The 16,613-nt window shown below is 34.9% G+C and overlaps 1 pseudogene; it reads left to right on the top strand.

Moving 5' to 3' along the window:
- Positions 1 to 6,742: 6,742 nt before the first annotated feature.
- On the top strand, positions 6,743 to 7,571 carry LOC115510320 (annotated as a pseudogene).
- Positions 7,572 to 16,613: the final 9,042 nt, after the last annotated feature.

The following is a 16,613-nucleotide window of genomic DNA, read 5'->3' on the forward strand; positions in this document are numbered from 1 at the left end:
TCATTTTAGCCACTCTGACTGGCGTGAGGTTGTATCTGAGTGTAGTTTTGATTTGTATTTCCCTGATGAGGGGTGACATTGAGCATCTTTTCATGGAACTGTTGGCCATCTGGATGTCTTCTTTAGAGAAGTGTCTATTCATGTCTTCTGCCCATTTCTTCACTGGGTTATTTGTTTTTCGGGTGTGGAGTTTGGTGAGCTCTTTATAGATTTTAGATACTAGCCCTTTGTCCGATATGTCATTTGCAAATATCTTTTCCCATTCCGTTGGTTGCCTTTTAGTTTTGTTGGTTGTTTCCCTTGCAGTGCAGAAGCTTTTTATCTTCATGAGGTCCCAATAGTTCATTTTGCTTTGAATTCCCTTGCCTTTGGAGATGTGTCAGGTAAGAAATTGCTGCGGCTGAGGTCAGATTTTTTCCTGTTTCTCCTCTAGGGTTTTGATGGTTTCCTGTCTAACATTCGGGTCCTTCATCCATTTTGAGTTTATTTTTGTGAATGGGTAAGAAAGTGGTCTAGTTTCATTCTTGTGCAAGTTGCTGTCCAGTTCTCCCAACACCATTTGTTAAAGAGACTGTCTTTTTTCCATTGGCTATTCTTTCCTGCTCTGTCAAAGATTAGTTGGCCATACTTTTGTGGGTCCAATTCTGGAGTCTCTATTCAATTCCATTGGTCTATGTGTCTGTTTTTGTGCCAATACGATGCTGTCTTGATGATTACAGCTTTGTAGTAGAGGCTAAAGTCTGGAAATGTGATGGTTCTGCTTTGGTTGCCTTTTTCAATATTACTTTGAATATTTGGCGTCTTTTGTGGTTCCATACAAATTTTAGGATTGCTTGTTCTAGCTTCAAGAAGAATGATGGTGCAATTTTGATTGGGGTTGCATTGAATGTGTAGATAGCTTTGGGTAGTATTGACATTTTGACAATATTTATTCTTCCAACCCATGAGCATGGAATGTTTTTCCATTTCTTTATGTCTTCTTCCATTTCCTTCCTAAGCTTTCTATAGTTTTCAGCATACAGATCTTTTATGTCTTTAGTTAGGTTTATTCCTAGGTATTTTATGCTTCTTGGTGCAATTGTAAATGGGATCAGTTTCTTTATTTGTCTTTCTGTTGCTTCATTATTAGTGTATAAGAATGGAACTGATTTCTGTATTTGATTTTGTATCCTGCAACTTTCCTGTATTCAGCTATCAGTTCTAGCAGACTTTTGGTGGAGTCTATCAGGTTTTCCATGTATAATGTCATGCATGTCATCTGCAAAAAGTGAAAGCTTACCTTCATCTTTACCAATTTGGATGCCTTTGATTTCCTTTTGTTGTCTGATTGCTGATGCTAGGACTTCCAACACTATGTTTACAACAGCGGTGAGAGTGGACATCCCTGTCGTGTTCCTGATCTCAGGGGAAAAGCTCTCAGTTTTTCCCCTTTGAGGATGATATTAGCTGTGGTCTTTTCATAAATGGCTTTTATAATGCTTAAGTATGTTCCTTCTATCCCGACTTTCTCGAGGGTTTTTAATAAGAAAGGATGTTGAATTTTGCCAAATGCTTTTCTGCATTGAATGACAGGATCATATGGTTCTTATATTTCCTTTTATCAATATGATTTATCACACTGATTGATTTGGGAGTGTTGAACCAGCTCTGCAGCCTAAGAATGAATCCCATTTGATCATGGTGAATATTTCCTTTTATATGCTGTTGAATTTGAATTGCTAGTATCTTGTTGAGAATTTTTGCATGGATATTCATCAGGGATATTGTCCTGTAGTTCTCTTTTTTTTTTTGCTGGGTCTCTGTCTGGTTGGGGAATCAAAGTAAAGCTGGCTTCATAGAATGAGTCTGGAAGTTTTCCTTCCCTTTCTATTTTTTGGAAGAGCTTGAAAAGGATAGGTATTTTCTCTGCTTTAAATGTCTGGTAGAATTCCCCTGGGAAGCTATCTGGTCCTGGACTCTTATTTGTTGGGAGATTTTTGATAACTGCTTCAATTTCTTCGCTGGTTATGGGTTTGTTCAAACTTTCTATTTCTTCCTATTTCAGTTTTAGAAGTGTGTGGGTGCTTAGGAATTTGTCCATTTCTTCTAGGTTGTCCAGTTTGTTGGCATATAATTTTTCATAGTATTCCCTGATAATTGCTTGTATTTCTGAGGGATTGGTTGTAATCATTCAATTTTCATTCATGATTTTATCTATTTGGGTCATCTCCCTTTCCCTTTTGAGAAGCCTGGCTAGAGGTTTATCAGTTTTGTTTATTTTTTCAAAAAAACAGCTCTTGGTTTCATTGATCTGCTCTATAGTTTTTTTAGATTCTATATTGTTTGTTTCTTCTCTGATCTTTATTATTTCTCTTCTGCTGCTGGGTTTGGGGTATCTTTGCTGTTTGGCTTCTAGTTCCTGTAGGTATGCTTTTAGATTTTGTATTTGGGATTTTTCTTGTGTCTTGAGATAGGCCTGGATTGCAATGTATTTTCCTCTCAGGACTGCCTTCGCTGCATCCCAAATCATTTGGATTGTTGTACTTTCATTTTCATTTGTTTCCATATATTTTTTTTAATTTCTTTTCTCATTGCCTTGTTGACCCATTAATTCTTTAATAGCGTGTTCTTTAACCTCCATGCTTTTGGAGGTTTTCTAGACTTTTTCCTGTGGTTGATTTCGAGTTTCATAGCATTGTGGTCTGAAAGTGTGCATGGTATGATCTATATTATTTTATACTTATGAAGGGCTGTTTTGTGACCCAGTATGTTATCTATCATGGAGAATGTTCCATGTGCACTCAAGAAGAAAGTATATTCTGTTGCTTTGGAATGCGGAGTTCTAAATATATCTGTCAAGTCCATCTGATCCAATGTATCATTCAGGGCCCTTGTTTCTTTATTGATCCTGTGTCTAGATGATCTATCCAATGTTGTAAGTGGAGTATTAAAGTCCCCTGCAATTACCACATTCTTATCAATAAGGTTGTTTATATTTGTGATTGTTTTATGTATTTGTGGGCTCCCATATTTGGCACATAGACATTTATAATTGTTAGCTCTTCCTGATGGATAGACCCTGTAATTATTTTATAATGCCATTCTTCATCTCTTGTTACAGCCTTTAATTTAAAGTCTAGTTTGTGTGATATAGGTATGGCTACTCCAGTTTTGTTTTTACTTTCAGTAGCATTATAGATAGTTCTCCATCCCCTTAGTTTCAGTTTAAGATGTCCTCAGGTCTAAAACATGTCTCTTGTGGACAGCAAATAGATGGGTCGTTTTTTTTTTTTTTTTTTTTTACCATTCTGATACCCTATGTCTTTTCGTTGGAGCATTTAGTCCATTTACATTCAGTGTTATTATTGAAAGATATGGGTTTAGAGACATTGTGATCTCTGTAGGTTTCTTGCTTGTGTTGATGTCTCTGTTAATTTGTGGTCCTTGCAACATTTCACTCACAGAATCCTCCTTAGGATCTCTTGTAGGGCTGGTTTAATGGTGACGAACTTCTTCAGTGTTTGTTTGGGAAGACCTTTATCTCTCCTTCTATTCTGAATGACAGAATTGCTGGATAAAGGATTCTAGGCTGCATAAGTTTTCTGTTCATCACATTGAAGATTTCCTGCCATTCCTTTCTTGTCTGCCATGTTTCAGTAGATAGGTCTGCTACTATTATTATGTGTCTACCTTTGTAATTTAGGGCCTGTTTATCCCTACCTGCTTTCAGAATTTTCTCTTTTTCCTTGTATAATGTCAGTTTTACTATGATATGTCTTGCAGAAGATCTATTCGAGTTACGTCTGAAGGGAGTTCTCTGTGCGTCTTCGATATCAATGCATTTTTCCTTCCCAGGTCAGGGAAGTTCTGAGCTATGATTTGTTCAAGTACACCTTCAGCCCCTTTCTCTCTCTTCTTTTTCTGGAGTTCCTATGGTACTGATATTGTTTCGTTAGTTTGTATCACTTAGTTCTCTAATTCTCCCTTCATACTCCTGGATTTTTTTATCTCTCTTTTTCTCAGCTTTCTCTTTTTCCATAATTTTATCTTCTAATTCACCTCTTCTCTCCTCTGCCTCTTCAATCCGTGCTATGGCCACCTCCATTTTATTTTGCACCTCATTTATAGCATTTTTTTAGTTATCATGACTATTTCTTAGTCCCTTGGGGTCTGTAGCAATAGATTCTCTGCTGTCTTCCATTCTTTTTTCAAGCCCAGCAATTAATTTTGTGAGTATTATTCTACATTCTTGTTCTGTTATATTGCTTAACTCGTTTTTGATCAATTCGTTAGGTGTTGTTAATTCCTGGAGTTTTTTTTTTGGAGGAGAATTATTCTGTTTCGTCATTTTGGGTAGGTCCTGTGGTAAAAGGGCATTTCCCCTGTTCTGTCCTGATTATCTTGTGTTGGTGGGCGGGGCCACAGTCAGACTGGTGTGTACCTTGTCATCCCCTCTCCCATGGGCAGGACTCTCTGTGGCGTGGTGTGGCCCCTGTCTGGACTACTTGCACACTGCAAGGCTTGCGGTGTTGTTGATGAGATCTGGCCAAGGGAGTATTAGGTGAGGTTGATCCCCGAGGTGCACATGGGTGGGAGGGGCAGGCTTAGCTCCCTTTGCCATTGGTAGTCCCTTGGGGGAGGGGCCCTGCCACACTGGGAGGGAGGCAGGCCCTTCAGAGGGATGGATCCATGGAAGCAGTGTTGGGTGTTTGCTCAGTGGAAGAAAATTTGTTTATGGGAACTGGTTCCTTTTGGAATTTTGACTGGGAGATGGTTAGAGAAATGGCTCTGGCCAGCACCTTTGTTCCCCTTCTGAGTTCTGTCTTTCCGGGTTTCGATAACTCTTCCTCCCCATGTCCTCTTGCCTTCCCCACTCTCCGAGAGCAGAGCTGTTGACTTCTAACATTCCAGATGTTAAGTCCTACTGGCTGTCAGAACTTATGGAGTCCGGCCCCTCTGCTTTTGCAAGCCAGACTTCGGGGGCTCTGCCTTGCCCAAGTGGCTGTCCTTCCACTGCCTTGGCTCCCTCCTGCCAGTCTGTGTAGCACGCACCACTTCTCAGCCCTTCTTACAGTCTTCTGTGGGCCTCTTGTCTATGCTTGGCTCCGGAGAGTCTGTTCTGCTAGTCTTCGGGTGGTTTTCTGGGTTATTTAGGCAGATGTGTGTGGAAAAAAGTGATCAGCAGGATAAGCATCCTACTTTGCCTCCATCTTCCCCTTTGGAGCCAAAATTGTATATGATTCAATCCTTGAGTAATCTATAAACAACAAAACAGGAAGGACATCAGCTCAATTTCTTTTCAATGTAAAGCAGTTGATGAAACATATCTTAAGACTGATGTGATAAAAAAAAAGAAGTAATGGGTTTGTGCAGGTTGTCTATGAAAACTTCATATGCAAGATGTTTAATAAGTTTATGAAAGAGCATACTAACAAAATGGTGTCTGCGGGAACTGATCATTGTGAGTGAGTCTGGATTGTAAGATTTTGAACAGAATTAATTTCAAATAAAGCATGAAAAATTTAACTTCAAATAAAGTGTGAATCACAGTAAACTTAACTGTGGACAGCGTTGTTGTTCATGGTCCAATATTATTATTGTTGCTGTTGTTTGTTATTATTTTGAGGGAATTCAAAGAAAGTGCTATAAAAAATAATACAGGAGATCTAGGAAAATACAAGTAACACATTAAGTCAAGAAGAAAGTTGGTTCATATATCCACTGATGAATAAACCAAACAGAGGACTGATAAAATGATCTATAGAGATGTGATAGCAATGACCAAGAACTTGTTGAGTGATACAGAATCAAAGAAATCAAAAAGGAAGAAATTCTAGAAATGTTGTTGAACATATGGAAGATTAAAGTGAGAAAAACACCCTCCATAATTTAACAGAAAGCAAAAACTAAATTAGTGTTGTAACATTTTGTGTTTAATTTTGTTGTTTTATTTTTTCAGCTAGTAAAACCAAAGAAGGTTTGAAAACTTGGAAAATTGAAGATTACAATGAGGGAATATTAGGGGTAGGTTCAAGAGGCAGTAAGGAAATAATAATACTGGGCTCATTCATTCTCTCTTTAAAAGCAGAGCAGAATAACTAGAAAAATAACTTGAAGTATAAAAATGTAACAAAAATTGGGCATAGATTCAGTTCAAGTAAGTATATCAGCTACTGAGGCTGTATTCCATTTGAGATATTAGAGTAAGTAAAGTTTCAAATTACATTGATATTTTGTCATGGTAACAGAAGAGAATTTTGAAACCATTATGCATAGAAGATTAGCTCAAGAAAAATAAGATCATTTCCCCCATACATCTGTAGCCTCAAATAAAAACATAAGACTGAAAACAATCAAAATATTTTATTCTAATTATCCAGTGTTCAACAATATGATTTACATAATATCTTTCAAATGCAACTGTATTTATGTAATCTGTATCTATATTTGTATGTATTTGATCATGAAATTTGTATTTTCCAATGGAAATGTGTAGAAATATGCATTTAATTTTTATGCTTATTGGTTATGAGCAATATGACTGTAATTTTCACTCCAGTATACAGTAGGATTAAAAATAAAATCATGTAGACTAAAGGAGGTTCACTTAATTTTCTCTCAAAAATATTAGGGACATCAATATATATTAGAATTAGGTAGGAATCAAAACCAAAGTAGTTAAGAAATATCTTTCCATAATTTGATTCTTCATGGGCTCAAGACTTCACTTCTTACTTTCAGGTACATATTGTGTTACCCACAGATGACAAATTCCAATGTGATGATGGGATTTCTCCTCACAGGGTTTTCTGATGTATGGGAACTGCAGGTTTTGCATGCCATAACCTTCTCTGTGATGTTGGGAAACACTGTCATTGTTACTGTCACCACCCTTGACAGGAGTCTTCACACACCCATGTATTTCTTCCTTAGGAATCTATCTTGGTTGCATGCTACATTTCTATAACAGTTCCTAACTCATGCATCAATTCTCTACTTGACAGCAGCACCATTTCAAAGGCTGGGTGTAAAGCTGAGGTCTTCCTAGTGGTTTTCTTTGTATATACAGAGCTTCTTTTTCTGACTCTCATGGCCCAAGACCATTATGTGGCTATCTGCCAACCCCTTTACTACCCTATAATCATGAACTCTCAAAATCTGCATACAAATGACTCTGGCTTTCATACTCAGTAGTCTCATCCATGCTGCTGTACACACTGGCAATACATTCAGGCTGCCATTCTGTCAATCCAATGTTATCCATCAGTTTTTTTTGTGATATCCCTTCTTTGCTAAAGCTCTCCTGATCTGACACCTTTAGCAATGAGATGGTGCTCATTGTCTGTGGTCTAGGGATTGTTGGTGGCTGTTTAATTTTCATCATCAGCTCTTACAGTCACATGTTTTCTACAGTTTTCAAGTTTCTGAGAGGAGCAGACAGAAAAAAGGCTTTTTCTACCTGTGTCTTTAATATATTTGTGGTATCTGTCTTCCTCAGCTCAGGTGTTTATGTATACCTGAGGCAATCAGAAAACTATTCCACCATCCAAGACATATTCCCCACTCTTCACCCTTATTATCTACAGTTTTAGAAATGAACAAATAAATGTGCCATTAATAAAATAAAGAGAATGTTTACTCAGGAAATGTGCAGAAAATTTCTGAGGCTCACCAAAAATTAGTGAGTAAAATTCATGTTTACAACAATAAATTGAGATAATTGATTAGATTTATATCAATATAACTTATATAAATTAATAAATAATGTCATTAAAATATATCGCTTATCAAAATAATTTCCTTTCTGAAGGCATTGGATTATCTGAATGTGCCAGTGTGTAAAGGATCTGGTGTTCCAAATAAGAAATCCCTATTCATGCTTTGATATTGTAAGAAACGTTTAGACTAAACCTTTAGACTAAAATTTTTAGTCTAAAAATCCAAAAAAGTTATCCTTAGAAACATTTCATGTTAAACTTCAGTTTTGTATTTATACACTATTTAAATATTTATAAACTTAGTATTGAAAAGAATTATAAAGAAATAAATTACAATCATTCAAAAATAAATGTGGAAATTATAGGTTCTTTATTTTAATTTCAGTTTTAGTTAGTTAACATACAGTGCAATATTTGTTTCAGGAGTAGAATTCAGTGATTCATCACTTACATTCAACACCCAGTGCTCATCCCAACAAGTAACCTCCTTAATACTCATCACCCATCTAACCCATCCTCCACCCACCTCCCTCCAACAACCCTAATTTTGCTATTACTGAGTCTTTTGTGGTTTGTTTCACTCCTCTCTTCTCTCCCCCACTTCCCATATGTTCATCTGTTTCATTTCTTGAATTGCACTTTGGTGAGGGTAGGGAATCATGTATGAGAGGATCAGAATTATTTTACACAACTTGTATGTGTAAGGACAGGATTCCTTTGTATGGCAAGGAAAATATATGGATACATTATATCTGTCATCAGACCAAATTTTTGCTAAAAATATGTTCAAGTTTGGGGATACATTTACCTGTTTATATTTAAACATTATTTGTTAGGTTGATTAAAGAAATGTACAAATTTTCTCTCCCCACTTATAATCACATGCTTCTCCATACATCCATTAAGACCCTGAGGAATAAAAAAAAATGTTGCTTTGCTTTCTTATAGTGTCATCTAAAATACTTATTTTAGGGGTGCCTGGGTGGCTCAGTCGGTTAAGTGTCCAACTTCAGCTCAGGTCATGACCTCACAGTTTGTGAGTTCAAGCCCCATGTCAGGCTCTGTGCTGACAGCTCAGAGCCTGGAGCCTGATTTGGATTCTGTGTCTCCCTCTCTCTCTGACCCTCCCCTGCTCATCCTCTGTCTCTCCCTGTCTCAAAAATAAATAAAACATTACAAAAACTTAAAAAAATATTTATTTTAATCATCAATGATATCCTTTATATGCTAGACTATAATGCAAGAATTAGTAACATCAAAAGCCTTAGTAGCTTAATATAACAAAGGTTTACTTCTTCATTGTATCTGCCAAACATAGGCCATCAGGGGGCTTTCTGAATTGGATGCATTTGACAGAGCCATTGGAAATAAGAGCTCAGTCACATTGAAATATGATTTTTAAGCATTTATTTTAAAAAATTGAGGTAGAACAAGGGGAGCATTCACCAATAAGAAGCAAAATAACTACAGTTGACATGGAAATATCAGTTCTGTGAGTTCATTCATAAACACAGGCATAATTTAAGGTAGCTCCTGCACACCTTCCAAGAAGATTTTGGCATTGATAGTGGAGAGAGACCCTTAAACTCTCAATTATTAAAAGTCAATCCACCTATGCATTTTGAAAACAAGTTTTAATAGTTAGCAATGTAAAATAATATTTTTGAAAAGATTCAAACATATATTTTGGCACCAAGAAGAATCACAATTACAAAGATATGACATTCATGTGAAAAGAAGTTTTGATGTACATACAAAAACAAAGGGACTCATGCCAGAATTTTTCCTGTTTTCAAATGACACGAAATTATTTTATGGGAAAAGAGAATTCCATAGTCAAGTCTCAGTCACAGAGAGAAAGAAAACTTTAAAAAGTGCACACGGGTTTTTTACGTCTTTACTCATCATTTCTGTTCACATTTTATTGGACAAATAAGTCACATGGCCACATTAGCTGTTAAAGGGAGAGAGTCGGCAACCTCCTCATACTTGTAAGAAAAGGAGATGAACAAGAATGTCATTAGGTACTAGAAATGATGAACTGTAATGATGAGTGTAATGATGAAAACTCAGATTCTGAAGGCTTGTTTTCCATGAAATTATTATTAGCATGAATAATCACTGCATATTTTCTAAGCCAGCACATGATAACAAAAAGTTTTAAAGTTTAATAAATGTAACATATTGTGGTGTGAAATGTGCAAAGTTCTTTTAATGCATTACCTTATTGAACTCTTTAATAACCTCACATAACTGATAATCATGTTCCCACATTTTATAGATGTGTGCCCTACTTTAGAAATATGAGTGTGTCTATTTTTTATTATGTTTATTTATGCTTTAATCTCTATTGTTTTCCTTATACCATGGGCTGAGTTTGTACTTACAAAATATTTTTGTACTTGAAGACTAAAATTAGGTCATTTTATCAAACACTTATGTCTACAAACACTCATGTCTATAAACACTTATGTCTATAAAGTTCCCTGTAAGTACTACTTTTGGTAAATCACATAAATTTTGCCATTTTGTGTTTATTTTCATCTTTCTCAAGATGTTACTGACTGCACATTTGATATTACTTTTGTTCTATTGGTGGTAAAAGAACCTGTTGTTACATTGCCAGATATTTGAGCATTTTCCAATTATCCTTTTGTTATTAATTTCTAGTTTTATTTCACTATGGATGAAAAGTATAATTTGTGTGATTTCAATGTTCTAAAATTTGTTAAAACTTCTTCTTTGACCTAAGTATGCTCATTCTTGGAGAATGTTCCATATATATTTGAGAAAAGTGTATATTCTTCTGCCATTGGGTGCAATGTTCTATATATGATCATTAAGTCCATTTAGTCTATAGTGATGTTCAAATTCATGTTATTAATTTAATTACTGATTTTCTGTATGGATGTTCTATTAGGACTTGATATTATGGCTTGTGGATACTTCTCAAAAGCTCATGGCTTCAATCTCTGAGTTCTTGGGTTTTCTCCCTTCCTTTGGAATAAATAAAAAGACTTTGCAACACAGCACTTTTCAGCCTGATTTCCACAAAATCCAAGTAATATGGAAGCCTTTTTTTATTGAATAATATGTATGTGTCTGCAGTGTAATACTTCTCAAGACCATCTTCACTTTTGACGTCAACTGCAAGTTTGTGGGTATTCCAAACCATGGTCGGTTTCAATAATTCACTAGAAATATTCACAGAATTCAGAAAAGGCTTTAAGCAATGGTTATGTTTTATCACAGCAAAAAAGATACAGATACATATTAGCCAAGCCATACAATACCTCAAATGTCCCAATGGCCCAGAAAAACAAAGACACTTATCTGGTAGGACATTTGAAGGGCTTGTAAGTTAATAGTCTGAGGCTGAGGACAAAGAACAAACTTGCCTTTGGGAAAGGTTACTCCATTGCTGAATAGATTCCTTTAGTCATACTGGCCAGAAAAAAATCTACAAAAGAATTTATCAAACTCAGCACCCCCCCCCAAAAAATAAATGAAATAATAATAATAATAATAATAATAATACACTGGAGAAACAGGCAGAAGACATGTAAGGACACTTTTCCAAAGAGACATCAAGATAGGTAACTGACACATGAAAAGATGCTCAGCATCACTCATCATCAGAGAAATACAAATCAAAACCACAATTAGATACCACCTCACACCTGTCAGGATGGCTAAAATTAACAACTCAAGAAACAATAGATGTTGGTGAGGATGCTGAGAAAGGGGAGCCCTTTTGCACTGTTGGTAGGGTTGCAAACTTGTGCAGCTACTCTGGAAAATAGTAGCGAGATTCCTCAAAAAGTTAAAAATAGAATTACCCTAGGGGAGCCTAGGTGGCTCAATAGATTGAGCTTCAGTCTCTTGATTATGGCTTAGGTCATGATCTCACAGTTTGTGGGTTCAAGCTCTGCATCGGGCTCTGCCCTGGCAGTACACAGCCTGCTTGGGATTCTCTCTTCTTCTCTCTCTCTGCCCCTCCCCAACTCACACAGTCTCTTTCTCAAAATAAATAAATACTTTAAAAACAAAACAAAAACAAAAAAAATAGAAATACCCTACAGCCCAGCAATTGCATTACTATGTATTTATCCAAAGGATACAAAAATGCTGGTTCAAAGGGGCACACTCAACCCAACATTCAATGCTATCAATTATAGCATATATATATATATATATATATATATTCACACACACACACACACACACAGTGGAATACTACTTGGTGTTTGATAAGTTCTTTATAGATTTTGCATACTAACCCTTTATCTGATGTGTCATTTGCATTAATTTGGTTGATTGTTTCCTTCACTATGCAGAAGCATTCTATATTGATGATGCCCCAAAAGTTCATTTTTCATTTTTTTTTAATTTTTAAAATTTATTTTATTTATTTTTGAGAGAAAGAGAGACAGAACATGAGCAGGGGAAGGGCAGAGAGAGATGGAGATACAGAATCTGAAGGAGGCTCCAGGCTCCAAGCTGTCAGCACAGAGCCTGGCTTATGGCTCAGACTCACGAACTGTGAGATCATGACCTTAGCCCTGAGCCGAAGTCCAGTGCTTAACCCACTGAGCCACCCAGGTGCCCCTCACAAAAGTTCATTTTTGTTTTATTTCCCTTGCCTCCATAGACATGTCCAGTAAAAAGTTGCTGAGCTTGAAATCAAATAGGTTGCTTTCTTTGTTCTTCTGTAGTATTTTAATGGTTTCCTATGTCACATTTAGGTCTTTCATCCATTTTGAATTTATTTTTGTGTATCATGTAAGATAGTGGTCCAGTTTAATTCTTCTGCATGTTGTTGTACAATTTTCCCAGTACCATTTGTTGAAGAGACTGTCTTTTTTCCATTGGTTACTCCTTCCTGCTTTGTCTAAAATTAATTGGCCATATATTTGTGGGTCCATTTCTGGGTTCTCTATTGTATTCCATTGATCTATTTCTTTTTTTTCTTTTCTTTTTTTTTTTTTTTTTGCCAGTGCCATACTCTCTTAATGATTACAGCTTTGTAATACAGCTTGAACTACAGAATCATGATGCTTCCAGCTTTGGTTTTCTTTTTCCACATTACATTGGCTATTCAGGGTATTTTCTGGTTCTATACAAATTTTAGGATTATTTGTTCTAGCTCTGTGTAGAATGAATGTGTTATTTTGATAGGGATTTCATTGAATGTGTAGATTGCTTTGGGTAGCTTAGACATTTTTAAAATATTTGTTCTTTCAATCTATGTCCATGGAACGTTTTTCCATTTCTTTGTGTCTTTTTCAATTTCTTTCATAAGGTTTCTATAGTTTTCAGTGTACATATCTTTTATCTCTTTGGTTAGGTTTACACCTAGGTATTTTATGGGACTTGGTGCAATTATAAATGGAATTGATTCTTTGATTTCCCTTTCTGTTGTTTAATTATATGTGTACAGAAATAAAACCGATTTCTGTACATTGATTTTATATCCTGTGATGTTGCTGAATTCACATATTGATTCTAACAATGTTTTGGTGGGGTTGTTTGGGTTTTCCATGTAGAATATCATGTCATATGCAAAGAGTGAAAGTTTGACTTCTTCTTTGCCAATTTGTATGCATTTCATTTCTCTTTGTTGTCTTATTGCTGAGATTAGGACTTCTAGTACTATTGTGAACAATTGTGGTGAGAGTGGGCATCCCTGTTGTGTTCCTGAACTTAGGGGAAAAGCTCTCAGTTTTTCCCCATTGAGGATTATATTAACTGTGCGTCTTCCATATATGACCTTTATGATGTTAAGGAGGGCACTTGTTAGGATGAGCACTGGGTGTTATATGTAAGTGATGAATCAATGGGTTCTATACCTGAAACCAATACTACACTGTATGCTACCTTACTTGAATTTAAATTAATTAATTAAATACATAAATAAATATCAAAAATAAAAAAGAAATAAAAGATAACAAGTGTTTGTAATGTTGTGAAATTAGAACGCTTCTTACTGTTGGGAATATAAAATAATGCAGCCACTATAGAAAACAGTATGGTGGTTTCTCATATAATTAAAAATAAAACTACTATATGACCCAGCAATCCCACTGTTTGGTAAATATCCAAAGGAATTGAAATTAGTATCTCAAAGAGATAACTGTACTTCCATGTTCATTGCAACAATATTCACAATAGCCAAGATATGGAAACAACCTATGTGGATAATGGATGAATCAATAAAGAAAATGTGGTTTGTGTGTGTGTGTGTGTGTATACATACATATATGTATATGTATATTTCACACTGTGGAATATTATTCAGCTTTGAAAAAGAAGAAATCTTGTCTTTTGTGGATGAACCTGGAGGACATTATGTTAAGTAAAATAAACTAGGTACGTAAAGACAAATACTGCATGTTCTCTCTTATATGTGGTAGTTAAAAAAGCCAAAGTCTTAAAGCATAAAGGAGAATGGTGATTACCAGAGGCTTGGAAAAATGGGGAAAATGTTGGTCAAATGGTACAAAGCTTCAGATATGAAGGATAAGCAAGTTCTGGAGATGTAATGTACCATCATATGGTGACTGTAATTAATGCTATTGTATTGTATATTTAAAATCTGTTAAGACTGTAGATCTTAAGTGTTTTCACACCAACAAAAAGAAAAAGTAATTATGGAAGGTGTGGATATGTTAATTAGCTTAATTATGGTAACCATTTCATAATATATTCATATATCAAAAAGTTATGCTGTACATCTTAAATACATACAATTTTACTTGTCAATCATATGTCAATAATGCTGGAAGAAAAAATAAAATACCTAAGAAACTTATACATATCATATGTAAGTGATAAATCACTGAATTCTACTCCTTAAATCAACATTGCATTGTTATGTTAATTAACTAGAATTTAAATAAAAATTTGAAAAGGAAAACAAAAAAACTCAAATAGCCCAAGTGAAAAAGAAAAGACATTTCTATATGTTATCAAAGAGATCAATTTAATTAAAATCAATTAATTAAATTAATTAAAATCAATTTAATTAAAAATCAGAAAATAAAAATCAGGAAATAAAAATCTGTTCAATATAATAGCAAAATTTTGAAGGCTGAATAATGTTAAGTGATGTAAAGAAGGTGGGCAGATACTTTTTTTTTTTTTTTTGGTAAATTGTCTTTTGGAACAAGGTCTGATATTGGCATCTTTCGGTTCAAACTCCTGGTATCAGTTAATTTATATTTGCATATAAATTAAGACTCAAAAATTGTGGCCATGGCCATTTATATAAAAATAAAGTTTCAGAAATATCTAAATAATGAGAAAAAATGCAAATAACTAAAACTTTGGTTTTAGTTATGAATGACAAGCTTCTTAAAGTATGTGACTTAACCAAAAAACTATTAAAAAACAAAACAAAACAAAAAACCCTCTGGATTGAAGTAGTTTGTGATGGAAGGTAAACTTGAACCAATTCTAAATAAATCTTAGCCATATGTAAATATGAAACAAACAAGTGATGATATCTTCAATGTCATCAAGAATTATTTTTAAGCCAGAGGGAAAAAAAAAAACAAGTAATACTGTAATAAATAAAATTAAGTAATGACTTCACATATAAACTTTCATGCAAAGAAATTTGGTAAATATTAATGTCATTATAAATTACTGTAGAAAGACGGTCCAATGCAAAACATAATTTTGTGAAAATTCGAAAACCAATAGGAAAAATATATGAAATTATATTCCTATTATTTTGCTTTCACAAGAGATAAATTAATGAGTTTATTGCAATTAATTTAAGAGTATATCTGGATGGGCAGTAAATACATGAGACAAATACACACAGTAAAAAAATGCATATTAATATAAGAATGAGAAATCATTTCTCACAAATAAGTTCAAAAAAGTTTAAAAATAACAATCAAGCAGTAACAAATGATTTTGACAATGTAATGAAAGAATATGCTCTTTCTGTTCACAAAGCTAGTAAAAATATAAAATATTCCAAGCATTCTTGTATACAGTTGGTCAATATTTTTGAAAAGCTAGACATTTTTCTTCTGGATATTGTTTCTATCCTACATAACTCTAGGAGGGGACGACCATTAACAAAATGGAGTGTTACTTTGAAGATGAAGTGAATATTAAATGAGTAGTAGATTCATACAGAGGTAATGGTTCAGAATTGAACATGAGATAAGGAATAAGTATCAGAACAATATAATATCAGGCATTTGGTAACATATGGATTTTAGAAAAAATATTAATTGAAGATATATAGATACAGTGATCATACATGTGAACCAAAGAGAAAGAGAGGAAAAAATCTGAAAATTTGGGGAAATCTAATTATCCATGGAGGAAAGGTTAACCAAGTGCATAGTATTTGGGAATAACGAAAAGACAACCAGTACTAGAATCAGGAAAGAGTAACCACAATGGCAAGTGTTCAAAAACATTAAAAAGAAGGGAGTGGGTAGTTGAGAGCAAAATAAAAAGACAAAGAAGAAATTAAAATTGTGTTGAGATCTTCAGTGTAGACATCTTAAGTCAAATGGCTCCCAACATTAAACTACTTGAATTATCAATTTGGAAACAGCTAGTGAATTTTATTTAAAAAAAAATTTTTTTTTTCAATGTTTATTTATTTTTGGGACAGAGAGAGACAGAGCATGAACGGGGGAGGGGCAGAGAGAGAGGGAGACACAGAATCAGAAACAGGCTCCAGGCTCTGAGCCATCAGCCCAGAGCCCGACGCGGGGCTCGAACTCACGGACCGCGAGATCGTGACCTGGCTGAAGTCGGACGCTTAACCGACTGCGCCACCCAGGCGCCCCACAGCTAGTGAATTTTAACAGAGTTCTATTTAGAGGTAATAAACCCCAAATGTCAATGAGTATCTCTATTTTAAAATCAGGAAACCAACTGCCTCTT

This window comes from Lynx canadensis, chromosome A1 (genome assembly GCF_007474595.2).
Source record: "Lynx canadensis isolate LIC74 chromosome A1, mLynCan4.pri.v2, whole genome shotgun sequence".
NCBI lineage: Eukaryota > Metazoa > Chordata > Mammalia > Carnivora > Felidae > Lynx > Lynx canadensis.